At 39.5% G+C, this 18,213-nt stretch overlaps 1 protein-coding gene and 1 non-coding gene across 2 annotated transcripts in view; both read left to right on the top strand.

The window, feature by feature from the left end:
- Positions 1-18,213, top strand: part of Abca12 (ATP binding cassette subfamily A member 12) — a 168,821-nt gene that overhangs the window by 14,509 nt on the left and 136,099 nt on the right.
- On the top strand, positions 17,813-17,881 carry Trnat-cgu (transfer RNA threonine (anticodon CGU)). Its single transcript has one exon. It is a non-coding gene; the product is annotated as a tRNA-Thr (tRNA).

Genomic DNA, 18,213 nt, shown 5'->3' with positions numbered 1-18,213 from the left:
GTCTCAAAACAGAAAAATAAAAAAGAGTTGGGGATATAGCTCAGTGGTAAAGTGCCCTTGGATTCAATCCCTAGCACCTTCCCCCACAGAAAAGGAAAGAACTAAGGCACAGAAGTATTAATTTACCAGTGTGCATATGGTTCCTATGGGCCAGATCCTAAATTTCCATTAGACGGTTCTCACCTGCAGACAGGTGGTTTTATCCAGGTCATGGGTGCCAACAAAGGTGATCCTGAGGCCTGGTTCATTAAGTTCTCAGCATCTTTTTCTTCCTCATGCTGTTAGCATTGCTATAGATCGAACTGGCTGAAAAAAAATGAAGTTTTGGGTTTTTTTTTTCGGTTTGCTTTGGGGGGTTAGGGATATAGCTCAGTTGGTAGAGTATTTGCCTTGCAAATACGAGGCCCTGAGTTCGATCCCCAGCAATTCCGGGGGGGAAAAAAAAAAAAAGTTAAAGTGGTTTGCTTTGGTTTTTGTTTTTACTTATCAGCAGGTCTAGAAAAAGTGTGAGAAGGGAGATTGAAATTATTGATCAATAGGTGCTTTGTGGAATCCTTGCAAGTTGTTTGACTTACCATACCTGAATTATTAAGAGGAAACTATTGTGTAATCTTATGTTGAGAAAAGCCTTGAAGGCCTCTCATGAGTGAGGTTGTAACACCAGGGAAGGGAGGCTGTTTCTGCTGATTTTCCTGGGTGTCTTCATGAAGGACGCAGGTATGGGGCTCCTGGGTGTTCCTGCTCTCTAGCACACCCATGATTCAATACTCATAATTGAGGGCCTCACAGCAAATCATTTTGTTTACTATCTTCATTGGCTTAAAACTTATGGCTTGAACTTGGCTATAAAAGTGAACTTGGTTTTTCTATTTGTCAGCAGATCTAGAGAAACACACGAGAAGGAAGACTGAAGTTATTGATCAATGTTTGTGGGATCTATGCATGTCTTTATACCCATGATAATTTTTATTTTTTTTGTTCTGGGGAGATCAGGACTCATCATCACTCATCTTTCGCTTGGAGATTGCCTCATCCAATTTCTCCATTCTCCCGAGTTCCACAATGCTAGTCAGTCTCTGAGGCTAGAAACGCCTGAGTCATCTCTGACTTCTCCCTTTTCCTCACCTCCCATAACCACTAGCTCTCAGGTCACAATCTGTCTTACGAAATGCGTCCTGGAATGACCCCCTTCCTTTCTGTTCTGCTTGTTGCCCCTTGGCTCCAGGTCCCATTGTTTCATGCTTGATTCCTTCAGTAGTGGTGTGTGTGTGTGTGTGTGTGTGTGTGTGTGTGTGTGCATCTGTGTGCGCATGCTTATGTAAGTCCTACCTCTGCCCCTTCTCATGTTTCAACATCAAACACCTTTTGAGCCTACCAAGCTTCTCCTCCTCTTTGTCCATCTTTTGAGAACTTCATAATTAGGATTCTTCCAACTGCACCTTCTTCCTGTTCTGCAGGAGGGTGCCTGTGCCTCAGAGAAGGTGCCTGAACGTCCTTCCATCCCATGCTCGTCTCCACCTTGATGCATGCGCTCCCATCTCATCCTCAGGGCTATCAGAACATGCCCTCACATCCAAGACCCTCCCCTGCAGCCTTCCCCTTTGCTCCAGTTCAGAGCATCTCTCCTTCGTCTCTCTTGATGTGTTGCATAGACTTACATTGACATTCTGCTGCTCCCATCTTGACTCACTCATCAGACAGTATAGTGACAGTAGAGATCACCTCACAGCATACTCACACCTGATGCAGCACCATTCCTAACACAGGGCACAAAGCAAGAGTGCCCTCGGTCAGAATTTGATGCAGTTTAAAAGATGGATGGATTGCCGAATTCACCCAAAGATGGGCAATAAAAACATAAACAAAAACTCCATGTGACTATGAAATAGGTAAAGACAAGCAGGTAGCTTGTTTTAGTTGGATTTTATTTCTCAGAGTCAGATGAATATGACTATATCATCAAAAATGTCCTATTGAGAAGAGCACATGAACATGAAGCCCGTGACTCCTCCTCAGCTCGGTCCACCTGGGAAATCTGAATGCGTAGAAAAGATTTTTATATGGGAGATTATATAGGCTGCTTCTTGCTTAATAAGTTTCAGGAAATGAGAGAACATTTTTTAAATTTCACAACCATGACCTCATCCCTAAATCGGTAGCTAGTGACTTTTTTTGGAAACAGTATTGACCCTTCACATGGCAACGTGGATATAAATTCTGTGAAATTCGTAGAAACTGAGACAAGGATTAGATTGGGATTCTGTTTCCTCTACATTCTGCGCAGAGCTGTCTAAAGAAACAGGAGGAAGTGAAGAGGGTGAACACAGCTCTGTCTGCTCCTGACGGGGCTGGCTGCAGCTCTGGCTGTGACACTCGGGCAGTGCATGTGGGCACTTCCCAGTGCCAGACAACACGGCAGAGGGATTTCTCAATGAACGTCCTCTTGGACTCAGTACACAGAGTTGCACCAGAGAGCCAGAATGCCTCTGAAATACAGTACAGCTTAATCACCAAGAAAAAAATTAGAGTGGAGAATAGCTGTTGGTTGCACAGTGGTAGTCTCATTTTATTTTATTTTCTACCCTTTCTGTTTCATCCCCACTTTGGGATGAAACAAAGCTTGTCATCCCTGCCTGACAAGCTTCCCAGAGGCAAGTGCATCAGAGAAATTGGTTAACAGAGCCACATATCTTGTCTTTTTGACTCTTTTCTTACCCTCCTTTCACAATGAGCAGGGGGCTTCCTGTTACTCTCATAGAGAGCACTAGCATCCGAGTCTATCTGATAAGTAAAGATCGATAATTATTTAAAATACTCTCACAAGTATAGTAGCATTACTGAGGTTGCCAGTATCAGTGGATGTTTCCAATATCCCTTTGAAGCTAAGAGTCAGAGTTAAGAGAATCATCTGGGCAGACTCCACTCACTTACTGAGAGCGCAGAGCCCAGGCAGGTTCACAGGAGATGAGTGCTTGTGTGGTTGGCTGACCATGTTTTCACAAGTGACATTTGTTAAACTTTCTTCCAAGCATCACCCAGGAAACCTGGCCACCAAACCATACCTCGTTTATGCTGCTCCCACTATTCAAGTGTCCTCATTCTTTTTGATTAGGTCACATTGTGTCCTTTGTCTTTGATAAATGAACGAGTGTTTTTTAAGAATGAAGTAGCCCTTGTGGAAGAAATGCCACAGCACATGATATTCTCCAGCTCTCTGGTCACTTGGAATTTTATTGTGGAGTAGAATAACAATGTCTTCTATATTTGCATATTTTCAAACATAGAATATTTGTTTGGTTATATATTTACATATTTATATTTATGTCTAAAATTATTACTATGAGAAGCATGAGAGAGGTCGAGAACACACACTCTGGATTCAGACTGCCTGAGTTTAAACACAAGCCTTGGACAAGTCTGTTGGATGCTTCTGAGCCTCAGTTTCCACATCTCTTTGTTGGGATTAATAATAGCACCTACCTTAGAGAGTTGTTGTGAGAGTGAAATGAGCTAATAATTCTCAAATACTCAGAAAAGTGGTTCATAGTAAGAGCTTAGTGCTGGGTATAATTTTTGTGTTATTTATATCATTATATATGTATATCATTATATATGTATATCCTTCTTGGACAGATGAGGAAATTAAGGTTCAGAACACTGAAGAGACTTGAAGTTTCACAGCATGTATTCTTACCATCATCACATATTCAAAAGACACCTGTTAGGTACCTTAAGTGCTGACGAAGGAAACCATGAGCCCTCAAAGCAATTGAGCCTCGAGGAGAGTAATAAGATATCAGAAATGATAATGCATCATGAGCCATCCCACAGTGGAGCAGATCCAGAAGCAACGGCAGCAACCCAGATGGAGCTGGCAGCTTTGCTTGGGGTCAGGACTGTGGCTACAATGAGGCTGATGTAGCACAAAATTTGAGAGGATGATAAAAAACTTAGAGCTTGAGATTAATTATGTTTCAATGTAATTACTTTAGAAATCAAAACTAAATGCAAAAAAGCTCCATGATGAACAAAGTGTCAAAGTTTAAAATAAAATCAGGATTAGGATCATGGGTTTCTCTTTGCCTTGGGTTCCAATGTGGCTCACTCAGCAGTCCTTGGAATATCAGGGTAGGCTTGGCATCGAAGTCCTGTCTGAGCAGAGTCGTGAAGGGTGAGTAGGAGTTTTCCAGGGTAGGCAACTGGGGTCTTTGCCTCCTTTGCAGGTAGCCACCTACATGAGCAAGGACATAGTATAGGAAAGAGTTAGATGTGCCGGGAATGTGGAATCTCTTGTCTGAAAGGGTATGATGTTTGTTAAAAGCATGGGATATGAGGCTATCTGTCACCAAAAGTATTAGGCTTGACGACTTGGACTTTTGAAGGGGGTGAAAAACCACTGGAATTTTGAAATGATTAGTTGCATTTAAAAATGTTTGTGGGCTGGGGAGATAGCTCAGTTGGTAGAATGCTTGCCTTGCAAGTACAAGTTTCTGAGTTCAATCCCCAGCACCACAAAAAAATAAATTAAAAAATTGTATTTTTCTGTTCAAGCTCACTAAGAAAAGTTAAATAAGGTAATAAGACTATTCATATTTACAAATTTGAAGTTCTGCATAATCTCACCCTCCAAAGAGAACCATTGTTGACATTTCAGTGTACATAGTCTCAGATTTTTTTCTATGCATCTAGCAAGTATACACAGACAGACACACACGCATGTGCACACACAACCAACAGAGGGTCCCTGGGATCAGATGGTATTTAGCAGCAGCTGCTGAGAGATATAGGAGCAGGTGACTGGGTTGGACATACAGCTCTGGTTTGGAAACTTGCACCTCAGTTTTCCTCTTCAGGACGTCTTGATTACCCAGAAATGTCATGGGACCACGAGGTCTGTAGATTGTTCTCAGAGATAGCTACTTCCCCAGGTTCTTTTTAACACCTTTTCTTTAATCCCTCATTTTCTTTCCATATTTTTAAAATTCAGATTTCTTTAAAACATGAGAGAATTACTGTTTATCATGTGGACTTTTCAATGCAAGGTTGGCATTAACGGTCTAATTTCATACTGTCCAAATGAGAGTGACACAATTTAGGACAGATTTGGAGAATGAACGTGCAGTAAACTGAAAAGAAAATAACACAGGAATCACCTGCTGTGGCTAGTACTTTTTGTATTTGTCTTTTCTCTGTCTTCACCAGGGAATGGATTTAATTCCTTAAGTAATTTCAGGGAAGAACTTACTGTCCCCTGAGTTACCTCTCTGCATTTCGATGGCTGCCAGTGTTCTCTGCTTCATGTTAGCACTGGATCTTCCACAGGAATCCTCAAGATATCAGAAATCTCACACTATTTTTCACGTCTTATGTTGAAGATAACATTTTCAAGACAGTTGAGGGAGGGAGCCTCCTCTCAGGAAGTACTGTCGGAGTAACAAGCAAGGATTGAAGTGTTTGAAGTTTCCTGAGCAGCAGCTGTTTCTCCAAAATGATTCTGTGGTGTAGTTATGTGGCCAGAGGAAGCCAGTTTCACATTAACAAACACTTCCCACTCTAGTAGTATAGCTCTATACTTCCAATTTCATAAATAGCAAGGGAATGACAAATGTCAACATCTTTTCACCATTTTGAAAATGCTGACCTGTGTTGAGGTGGTAAAAAGATACTTCTGAAGTTTCTTATCTGTACAGATGTGCTTTGGCTATTAAAAAAAAAAAAAAAAAGGACTACTTTTTGTCCTCAAGTTGCTTAGTTTAATTGTGGAGTGACCAAGTACACATGCAAGGTGTGTCATAATAGATTTTAAAAATAAAAAGTTAAATATAATTGAAGTAAAAATAGTAAGCATAACTTTTGCTGTAGTACTTTGCACATGATAAGCATGCAAATATTTATTGACTAATGCTGATGTGCAACAATGAAAATACTTAAGAAAATGAGTATTAAATGAGCAGCATTAGTAATGAAAATTAGTGGATGTTAAAAAAAAAGATTGCTATGAATTAAGGTAACTAAGAATTACCCCAGGATGAAAATATGCTTGGAAGGAAAAAATATGAATAGACAACAAGAAGAGTAGATGGCTTTCAAGCGGGGGACAAGGCAGGATCAAAATCTTGGAGGTAGGAATTCTTAGAGTAACTGGTTAAAAATGGGTAAACTAGTCTGGCTAAAGAAGAGATCAACTTGGATTCTGTAGGGTTGAATATAGACCAGGAGTGTGGATTTATCCTGTGGTAATGGAAACATTGGAAGTGTGTGAGAAATTATTTAATTTTGTATTTTCCAACATGGGAGGTGAATAAAAGGGGATTTGAAAGCCTTGTCACCATAAGAATTTATACTCACCCAGATGTTCCTATCACAGGTTATGAGTTATCTATTGCTGTATAACAAATTGCCCTCTCCCCCCACAGATTAAGTGATAGCAGTAATAAATAGTTATTATCCTCCAGTTCCCATGGATTGGAAATTAGGGAGTGGCTTAGCCGTGAGGTTTGGGCTCCGAGTTTCTCAAGGTTGCAATCAGGTTTTGGCTAGCCCTGCAGTCAGCTCACCACTGGACTAGGGCTGTTTCCAAGGCAGATCGCTCCCATGGATGACAAGTACTCACTTGGTGGGTGGCCTCAGCTTCTCTTCAGAGGAATTCTTCACAGGGTGCTTAAAGGTCCTCATGACATGGCAGCTGATTTTCAAGGACCAAGCAATCCAAGAGACAGGCAGGCAGAAGCTATGCTTTTAATGACAGCTGTGGAAGCCAGAGAGTATCACTTCCACCATATTCTATTCAGTCACGGAGCCTGACCCAAATTCAAGGGTGAGGGAATTAGGTGCCAACATTTTGAGGAACAAGTTCCAAAGACTTTTAAAACCCCCACATAGACTAATGAGATTCGTTGGTGCAGGAAGAGCATACAAATGTGCTTGAACCTTGCCGTCCCATCACAAGAGTCTTTATCTGCTTTGGCCATGCTGCTTTCCTAGCACTTAGCGCGTTGCCTGCACATGGAGTAACTCATTAAATACTTTTTGAACTGTGACTATCTTATAGATGAAGACATTTATTTTCAGAGGTTTTAGTGACAGATCTTACTAAGTGTTGAAGCCAAGATTTAATTTGGTTTGACTACGCACATCCTCTTCCTACTCACCATGCAATCTGTCAAACAGAATCACTCTTGTCTATTAGTTATGCTCACCTTGCTGTTGGCATAGCTAACAGAATCACTCTCTGGAATATTGCCTGGCACTTAGTAGTCACCTGCCAAATATTTGTTGAACAAATGGATGAATTTGGTGCAACAATAATTGAAAGCTGGAGGAATAAAGAAGTCTGTTCAAATTTACTCACGAGTCAGTGGAAAACAGGAATACAGCCCAGAATGCTTGCCTCTTCTGCAGGTTATCATTTTGCCATACTGGTTAAAAGGGAGCCATATTTAAATTTCAGAATTTAGATACTAATAATATAGAAGATATGGAACTCCTGTGGTTTGAGAAGTTTTATCATCATCACCCACAAGGCTCTAAGGGAAATGAGCTTTATATTATTACATTGCTGTTTTGGACACAGTCTTTTAAAGAGTAGGGGGATAGTGTGTGTGTGTGTGTATGTGTGTAATAGTGTGGATCACTTGTATAGGAGTAATATTATGCATTGACATTTAAAAGAGAAATAAATGGGTTAGGATCCTATACAGTATACCTCAGCTCTTATATACCTCTCCATACAACTCTAACATGATTTATTCTGGAAAAAATTTTGTACCAAAATTGAACCTAACTACTGCAAAACCTCACTCACTTTCAATGAATTCTGTTAGCTTTAATTCATTACTTTCAGATTTTATGGTAAGTAGAGCTCTGAAAACCAAAAAAAGAAAAAAAAAAGAAAAAAGAAAAAGAAGTGCAGGACTTTGCTACATGGATTACATTGTTCAGAGCTAAAATTTAAGGTCCTTATGTTGTTGATTTATCTTTAGTTGAATGTTGAAATCTGGCATTAAGTATATAATCCAGAAGGTAAACAACAGAGATAAGTGAATTTCATAGACAGGTTCAGTTTGGGGGTTAGTATGAAATCTTTGTTAACATAGGTAATGTTAGTGTAACCGAAACTCCAGAACAATAAACAGTCAGTTTTTTTTCTGCAAAGTTAGTGCAAATAGTGTCAACTTTTAGCTCAAATTAAACATAAAGCAAATGAACAAGCATGGGATTAAGTTAATTTCAGGCATTAGGAAGATTGCTTTAAGTATTAAAGCCATAATTCCAATCCTGTTTTGTTGCAAAGAGTTTCAGACAGATGCCTTGATGTACATAGCCTGAACACTCCATTATTCATAAATGAATGCTCATTTATTGTAATAAATATGTGTGCACCATGTAGAAACCAAAGAATACAGGGTTTTTAGTTAGATATGTCAATAATCAAATTGTTGTAACTCTAAAACCCATAATCTACCACATAATCAACTCTGATAGGAAGAAAGAACCACAAATATGCTGAGATTATATAAAGAAAAGATCTTTTCAGGTGTGGTGGTGCACGTCTGTATCCCATCAGTTTGGGAGGCTAAGGCAGGAGGATGGCAAATTCAAAGACAGCCTCAGTATCTTAGTGAGGTCCTCAGCAACTTAGAGAGACCCTTTCTGTAAATAAAACATAAAAAAATAGCTAAGTGGTTAAGCATCCCTGTGTTCAATCCCTAGTACCAAAAAGAAAAAAAAAAAATCATTGGAGGCTAGAGAAGTTAGGCAGAATTTAATGTTGTAAATAAGAGTCAAGTTGAATCCTGAGAAAGACTGAGAGGATAGCCAGATTTGCATGGAGAAGAATGAGGGAGCTTTTTAAAGGAAGGAAGAGAATGAATAAAATGCATGAGGATGAGGTGAAGTCCAGACCTCTGAGGACCCTCTCTGAACCACTGCACAAGGCTCACTTCTCCCTACCTCACACCTCCCTTGCAATTGTAATTCAGAGCATGTGCATTTCATGTCTGTTTCTCTTCATGAGGGTTGTGACTAAGACTGTCTTTCCTACTAGATACCACCAGTGCCTAGCACAGAACAGACTCCATGTAGATCAATAACTGTTGCCCCAGTGCCATTAGATTCTACTGGTCAATGAATTTGAATGGGAAAAATAGGACCAAGAGATTCGTCATCTTAGATACCAGGGTGAAGTTATTGGATTTTCTTCTTCTGATTAGCAATGAAAGACACATGGTGATAGGAATATGGTGTTCTGTGCACATTAGTCAGATCATGAAAGAAGACTAAATCAGGGTGAGGAAAGGCTGAATAAAGAAAAATAATTAACCCCTTGCGGTAGTAGACGCCTATAATCCCAGTAGCTTGGGAGGCTGGGGCAGGAGGATTGTGTGTTCAAAGCCAGCCTCAGCAAAAGTGAGGTGCTAAGCAACTCAGAGAGAACCTGTCTCTAAATAAAATACAAAAAAGAAAAAAAGAAAGAAAAAAACAACAAAAAATGGTGGGGATGTGACTTAGTCAAGTGCCCCTAAATTCAATCCCTGGTATCTCCCCCCCACCCCAAAAGAAAGAAGAATAATTAAACAGTCTCTGGAATTATAAAAATAGTGAGTGTTATCATTAACTTCATTGGAGAAGCAAAAAGGGAGAAGAATAAGTCTTAAGAGAGTTAGTAGGATATGGTGGAGATTGGATTTGGGGGACAAAGGAATGGCTTGAAATAAAAGCACTCTCCTGGTTCTTGACCAGGGAATATGAGATAACAGAATAACCATAATTGTAACGACAGCAATGATCTTTTATATGTAATATTATCTCTCAATTTTGTAATGATAGCAAGAGGTTCATTGGTGTGGTTTCCACTTTACAGATGAGAAAATCAAAACTCTTAGAGAAATAAGTAGAGTGATGTTGATCTGGGTACTTAAGTCAAGTTCCAGCTTGGCCTTTGTGAACTTGGGAAGTCAATAAACTTCTCTGTTCCTCAGTTGGGGATAATCACACTTCATAGAGTTGTTTGGGGCATTAAGAATGTAGCTCATAAAAGAGCATGTAATATTGGGCTGGGGCTACAGCTCAGAGGTAGAGTGCTTGCCTTATACTTGTGAGGCACTGGGTTCTATCCTCAGCACCACATACAAATAAATACCTAAAAAGATATTGTGTCCATTTACAACTAAAAAATATTTTTCAAAAAATAGCACGTAATAAGTTAATTCATGATACCACAAAGAAGGATGCCTACATTCCGTATGTGCAAATATAGCAAGTGCTCAGTAAGTGGTTAACATGATTAAGTAACTTGCCCGAGACTAGACAGCTAGGAAGTGGCAGAGCATGTGACTTGAAACCAGGTGTTCTAGAACATTAGCATATAAGTCAGGCTGCTACAAAAGAACAGAGTAAAGTCACACGACTAGAACTAAAGGAATATCGGTGGCTTATGACCCACAGGCTACCATTTACTTTTGTAGTTCATACTTTAAGAATCGCTGATCTGGTATTTGGGAGAGAAAGAAATTAATAGTTCTAGTCTTAGTTCTACCAATCTAAATTATTCTAAGATTTGAGAACGAACACAATTTTTTGATTGGTTTCTATACTTTATGTAGAGGATAATGTATATGTGAAATTGGGCCAGGAGAAGCACAATGGGTCAAAATACTCCAAACATTAAATTAGAAATGCTGAAAAATATAATTAGCTTTAACCACAGCTAAAATCAATCCAACCAAGAGTAGGCATTACTCAACTTTGATTTTTTCCTATCTCATGTCCTGGGTTCCATCTTTAAACACAGAGGTATGAAGTACCAAAATTTCCTTTCAGTGTTCAAATCATGATTTGATTCTTTCCTTTTTAAAATTCCCCAGGCTCTCCTAGTTTTTTAATGAGCATGGCACTAAGCAGATACTTAATAAATATTTATTGAATAGATGAGTGGGTGGACAGATACATGAATGACTTATGAAATGATTAAATGAATGCATCACACAAGTTTTCAAAACAGTATCAACTCCCTTTTTGCTACTGAAACTCACATGGGAACCATCACGCCTCATCATCAGCATCACTCAGTGACATGATGACAAACGCCTGACCACACCAGGGGAGAACAGTCTTTTTCCAAGAACAGGTGTCTCCATTCTAATTTCCTTTTCCTTAATAAAATCAGTGTTGCCTCTTCCCATTTATTAAAATCCTAGTTCGATCTGATAACACACAACCCCAAACTAAGCCCCTGACAGCTTCATTTCCAAATCTCAAAAAAAAAAAAAAAAAAAGAATCTAATCCATCTCAGGTTCAAGTATTGAAATGGAATGGTTTTCTTTATGTTAGACTAACCTAAATGCAGTACTTAAGGAAAAATAATTAAGGAAATGTGGGTCTGTCACGAGTTTTCAACACCTAGATGACTAAACTCATTATCTTCCTTTTTCCTTGAACATGGATGAGCCATGGTGGCCCATGAATCCACCATCCACCAAATCATCCGAAACAGAAAAGCGGTGGCCATTGTTCCCTGCACTCCCACACCCTTCAGTGACCAAGTCCTGTCGATTCGTCCTTCCTAATGTCACTTGAAATTCTTCGTCTCCAGTTCAGATCTTCGTTCTGTCTCTCTGTCACAGCTGCTGTGGTTTTATCTGATTTCTGTGCCTTGTATCTAGCTTCTTTCTGTTGATCCTTTATGTTCATGCCAGTTATTTTCTAAACACAAATCTGTACATGACATTTCTTTGCTTAATAGCCTTCTGACTCAACATTACTTTAAGGATAAAACCCAGGCTATCATGTCACACTTTAGACCTTCCATGATCTGACCCCTTCTTAATTCTCCAGAACCATCTCCTACCACAACCCCACCCACATATATTACTCATCACTCACTTTCTATAGCTGAATAAAGGAAATGCTGCTGTGGCAATAGAAGTGGGATCTAGAACATTCATTCAGTCATATAAAATACAGGAGCCTGTTCTGCAAAGATAATGAAATGACCAGGTGAACAAATTGCTTTATATCAGAATTCAAGTTATTGCATTATCATGAAGTTTTATTGTACTTCAGACTCCTCTAGGGTTTTCTTACATTCAGGTCTTTGCATATATTATTCACCCCTTCCTTGTTATTTTCTCAGTTAGTGCCAACCTATTCTTCAAAATTCATGGCAGGTACCACTTTCTCTAAGTACCCCCCACCTGCCCACTCTACCTCTGCCATCAAATTTTATTAGGAGTTCAAATTTATACTTTAACAGAATACTCTGTACAGGACCCTATCATCATTGCTAGCATCATATCAATGGGAATACTTTAGAAACTTGCTTATGCTGGTGGGGTGGTACAGTCCCGTAATCCCAGCAGCTTGAGAGGCGGAGGCAGGAGGGTCACAAGTTCAAAGCCAGCTTTAGCAATTTAGCAAGGTCCTGAGCAACTTAGCAAGACCCTATCTCAAAAAAAGAAATAAAATGAGCTGGCCTGTGGCTCAGTGGTTAAGTGTTGCTGGGTTCAATCCCTGGTACCAAAAAAAAAAAGCAAAAGAAAAGAGAAATGTGTGTGTGTCCCTCTTATCTTCCTGAACCCTACCTTCAACACCCAGAACTGGCTATCCGACTTGCATAAGACTTGTTTTGCATATTTATTTTTGCTCTTAAGACCAAGTCCAGTGGCAAGTATATAGAAGAAATTTGTGACCTAAATGGAAGCTAAAGATTAGCAGTAAACCATTTGGATAAATATTTGACAGTGCTTTCCAATCTGTTAAGATTATGTTAGGGCCATATGACCATTCACGATCATTAGGTTCTTCTTACTAGATAATCTAATAATTAACTGATAATTAGAGAAAGGTGAGCTCTGTGGGTCTCCTCCCTACAGTCTTATTGGCAGTCAGTTTATTTATGAAGAAAACAAGGCTTGCAGTTTATCGCACATGAAAACCTTTGTTGGCAAGCATGCACAAAGGCAGTCATGGAAACTTTGTGAAGCTCAACAAAGTCCCAGCTCCTTTTCCTTGAATAAGGACCTTGCCAGCAAAGTGTATCAGAGACCCATGCAGCAATGCATTCACACAAGTAGCTCCAGAATCACCTGGTCATTGGCGAGACAGAGGGCTAAGTGGGGATTGCAGGCTGCGCTGTTCTAGAGGTTTTTAGGATTCTGGGTTTGCTGATCCTTAGGCCCTATTTAGGAAAAGATGGGGGTGCCTTTACAATATTTCAACCAAGCCACATTAACCTGAAGTGCCAATCATTTCTCTGACGAAAACTTTCTTCTAACACCCCTTAGGCTACTGAAGCGCAATCCAGGGCTGACTGAAGTCCAACCTGGAAAGGCATTTCCTACAGAGTGCTGTCCTGGCTTCCACCCTCCTGCAGCTCCTTATTTTCACTTAACTCTCCCTGGACTGTGCATTTCTGATTTGGAAACTTTACAAGTTAACAACCTTCTCTGGATCATAGACTAGAATTAACTAGAAAATTAGTTCCTAGGTTATAGATTAAAATTAACTACTACAATTAACCCACTATACCCCAATGCATTTTAAAATCAAGTACAGGTCATCTTGAATCCTTTGGCCAGTAATAATGGTGGTCAGCTGCCTCTCAAAGACAGGGAACAGTGACAACTGCTGACAGTGGTGGATTATGGACAGATGTTTGAGCAGCTGAACAAATAGTCTCCCGGCAAAGCTTAAAAATTCCGCATCCCTTGCTCCCTCCCTGTTTTTACTCTCAGTTATGATCACTTTCTCTTGCCCTGCCTTCAATCTAGGGATTCTGACTTCTGCCACCATTACTTTTTTTGCTTTGTATTCCACATGTTGGCCTTTTCCCTTATATTTGGGGTCTGTCTGTTGCTAAGAGTACTTGCCTCTCCATTACCTCTGTGTCCTCGCAGAAGCTATTAATGCTCTGTTGAACATGTCTTTCTCCTCACCTTTTCCTTCCCCTCCCTGCACCAGTAACTCTAGTGCAGTTATTTACAAGTACAATGGTGCTAAAATATCTGTATATAAATGAATAAGCGACAGTCCAAATTACAGGAGGTAGAATCTTACCCTTGTGTACATTGAGCTAACATGAAGGAGACAGAACTGTTGTACACAAAAGCGAATTAATTTAGGTTACATCTTGTTAAAATAAGTCCCATTATAAACAATGTTTATTTCAAAATTAACATTTATTATACCCAGAACTATAGTAAATCTTTTAGAATGACATTTCAGTTGACCTTCAAAGTATCACTCAGGTAGATGCGATTGCCTTCTTTTGTCCCCGAGGAAAAGAGAAAGTGCAGTCATTGGTCCAAGGTCACATGAAGGTTAGAGCTTGACCAGGCTTTGAGTCCAGGTGTGGGCTACCACCACACAAATCTTCATTATCACCTGTTGCTAAACATATCTTGAAATATTGATCTAGTTCACTTAATTTCGAGTTATATTTAAAACAGTGAATGCCCTTGGCACAGAAAGCTCATTGTAATTGAGACTGGGACTACAGCACTAGCTTCCTTACTCATTACTCCACAGTAACTTTCTGAGTTCCTTCCCCAATCATATTGCAACACACCTGTATATGCTGTGGTATACATATGAACCTTGCTGGAGAGGCAAATTGACCATCACAGAGAGTTGTGACCATCCTTGGGTATCTGGGATCAAATGAGTACATCAATCTTTGTGCTGTTAGAAGTCAGCAGCTATGAGAAGTTTCTGGTCAAGCTCCCCCTTTTTATGGTTAAGAGTTTCCCTTTGGCCTTGGTAATTGAAAATTTGCAGTCTTACAGCTATTCAAGTTAGTGGAATATTGTCTTTGACCTTAGCATTTGTCTTTCCTTCTCCAGTTTTCTACCTTTGGTATTAAAGAATTACAGGGGAACAGGTGCAACTATCTTGTTTAATTTGAATCATAAGACAATCAACTGTTACAACTCAGATTGACACTTGAAAAGGTCATTGTACTTTTTTTTTTTTCTGGCATCTGAAATGATGCAATCATAAACACAAGCTGTGATTCACATGTAGGAATTGCTATCTTGGGTGCAGACCAAAAATATCTTACATAGAAAACAGAAAAGGTAGAAAGGGAAACTACATAATGATAAATATGAAAATCTTAAGGACTAAAAAAATTCCATTTTGCAATAATAATTTAAGAGAAAAAATATGCCTAACAGTTAAGGCTAGGACTCAGTTATGGCATACCACATATGTTTGTGACCAGAGTGTTATGCCCTGAGAGACACTCTGCCTCAGTGTCCCCATCCATGCTATGGTTTTGATCTCATTGCCCCCATGGAGCACAATGATGGTAAAGTACTTAGACTTTTAGTTAGCATATGAAAAGCAGTATTATACTCATTCAAAAGACAACTGAGGGCTGGAGTTGTGGCTCAGTGGTAGTGCACTTGCCTCGCATGTGTGAGACACTGGGTTCAATTCCCAGCACCACATATAAATAAATGAATACAATAAAGTTACATCAACAACTAAAAATGTATATATATTTTTTTAAAAAGATAACTGAGTGGGCTACTTTATTTTTTTAATTCTTACAAATCCTTTCCTCATTGTTTAGCATAAAGGGACTTTGGCATAAAATCTCTTATGATACCAAACACAATCAGGGCCTTTCAGACTATGAGTCATTCCTGGCCTTTCTCCTTTTATCCCATGATGAGTCCAGACTCTCTTTGGTACCTTTGTCCTGAACACTGATGTCTAGACCTATCACTCTGATATCCCACTTGAGGACAATAGCATGCTCAGGACAGTTTCCAGCCTCATTTCTCCATCAGACCTTTACATTTCACTGTTCATTGACAGACATTTTTCTGTGCTATGAACTCTAGGTGTTACTGACTAACAGGAGTAATCCCTATGGACATGCCCGTATCTGATGTCTTAAACATCTTGGGTGACATAATCTATTAATCTGATTTACTTGCACAGATCTCCAGATAGCTATTTCATTATAAGACAGGGTATCACATGGCCAACTCAGGGAAGAGTTTTTAATTAGGGGCAACTTCCATCAGTTTTCAGATCACACAATATATGCAGAATGCTACAGTGGGAAGAGTATTGGGCTTGACATCACAAGTCCTATGTAGAGTTCCAACTTTGTTTACTTACAAATGTCACTGAACTTTGATTTCCTAATCCATAGAAAGGGAAATGATGCTTATCTCCCATGTTATGTGAATGAGGCTCAAATGCAGTGCTATTTGTGAAAGTATGGTTAGAACATTAAGATATATTATATACCTATAGTTACATATGTATAATTATAGTAAGTGGAAGAGACCCTTTGATCAAATTCTTTAAAAAATATAATAGATTATATGCATTCCAGAAATCTACAGGAGGACTGGCATTTGGAAGGGGCTTGTTCATGAAATGGTGGGTCACAGACTCGAACATTCATGCATCAGCTTCTTCAGTGACTCTTCACAGGCCAATGATCCTCTTTCCCATCAGCCCAGCCTTGAGCATCAGGCTGGAAGCAGTGAGGAGAAAGAAGGCGATGCTTGAATGAGGAATATTGATTGTACCAGGCCGTGGTTCCTGTGAACTCTGTAGCACAATTACAAAAGTGTGACTGCAAACTATAAATGCAATGATTCATTTTAGTAGGCGGGACACACATCCTCTCGTTGATAATAGATGGGTAGAGGCTGGCAGGATTCTTACTCAATGTTAAACTTGGAGCTTTATCTTGAAGGGGGAGGGCTACTCATAAAAGAGGGCATAAGATGCAGGAAGAATTGAACTATTTCAGTGTAATGTCTAAACAACACCCAACCACATGTGGATCTGTGACGGGAAAATCATGCTTTCATCTGAAGCATTGTGTAACACTATTAATAAGCTATGGTTAACTTGTGTAGCACTATTAACAAGTATAATTCTAATAGTCGAGTAACAAGAAATTATCCAGTGCCCTTTTAATATTGGTTTTGTGTTAGAAGTGCCAACATCTTCCATTTATTGCATAGCAGAATAAAACTCCATTCTCAATCTTTTCTTCCTGAACCCCCTTCTGTTCCTAGTCCTAATATCCTCCCTTGTAATCTCTTGGGCTCTTCCAAAGATGTGCATTGTGTGCATTTGCTCTGTGAGGACCTATAAAGTAAGTAGTACAATTTGGGGCACCCCATGTTTCAAAGTAATTCAAGTAGGGGTGTAATAATTTGATTTTTTTATTTAGGAGGAAAAATTAGAATCTTTTTTGTTAGTTTATTTTCTCAGAAGTGAAGGCAAGTTAGACTCAATTAAGATAACTTAGACTTTTTTGGGGGGAGGGGGTACCAGGAATTGAGGAATTGAACTCAACCACTGAGCCACATCCCCAGCCCTATTTTTGTATTTTATTTAGAGACGGGGTCTCTCTGATTTGCTTAATGCCTCAATGTTGCTGAGACTGGCTTTGAACTTGCGATCCTCCTTTGTCAGCTTCCAGAGCTGCTAGGATTACAGATGTGAGCCACTGGGCCTGGCTCAATTAAGACAACTTTTAACTGGAGTTTTTGAATACAAATATGCACAATTTAAAACAGGGAAATTGATATCTTCATTTTGCTAGTCAGAAATTGGCACCATAATAATCAGACAGTGTAGGAAGCAAAAATAAATGATGAATCAAGTGATTCCCAACATGTTATCAACCAACGAAGAGGAGAATTTCCTAGCACTGACCTGGAAAAGATTAAAGATGATTTAGTTCTGAGGGGAAGGAAGGAAGGGTCTCACTCACACTCCTGTCAAGGGTCAGCTGGTCCTTTTAGCACTGTTTGGATGAAAGCATGGGGGCTGGGGAGATAGCTCAGTCGGTAGAGTGCTTGCCTCGTAAGCACAAGGCCCTGGGTTCGAGCCCCAGTACCACAAAAAAAAAAAAAAAAAAAAAAGAATGAAAGCACGTTTACAGTAGCAAATGGGAACTGGGGCACTGAGTGGACCAGGGCACAGAAGATGCAGCGCTGACTTCCCAGTGCATCTGCCTGACATGAGAGGAAAGAGGTATTACTTGTGCCAACTGACCAAGCAGCCTGAAGGGTGTCACTCACCCCTGCAGTTCTCCCTTTTCTGAGCTATAAAGTCTACGCAAGTAAATATTCTCTCTTAAACAGGCAGGACAGTTGTTTCTCGGATTTATAATCATGTATTTAAAGCATTGTGAAAATATAAGTTAGTTGTAAGGTAAATCCTTATAAATT

This window comes from Sciurus carolinensis, chromosome 3 (genome assembly GCF_902686445.1).
Source record: "Sciurus carolinensis chromosome 3, mSciCar1.2, whole genome shotgun sequence".
NCBI classification, from domain to species: domain Eukaryota; kingdom Metazoa; phylum Chordata; class Mammalia; order Rodentia; family Sciuridae; genus Sciurus; species Sciurus carolinensis.
This window is presented reverse-complemented; position numbering and strand designations above follow the sequence as displayed.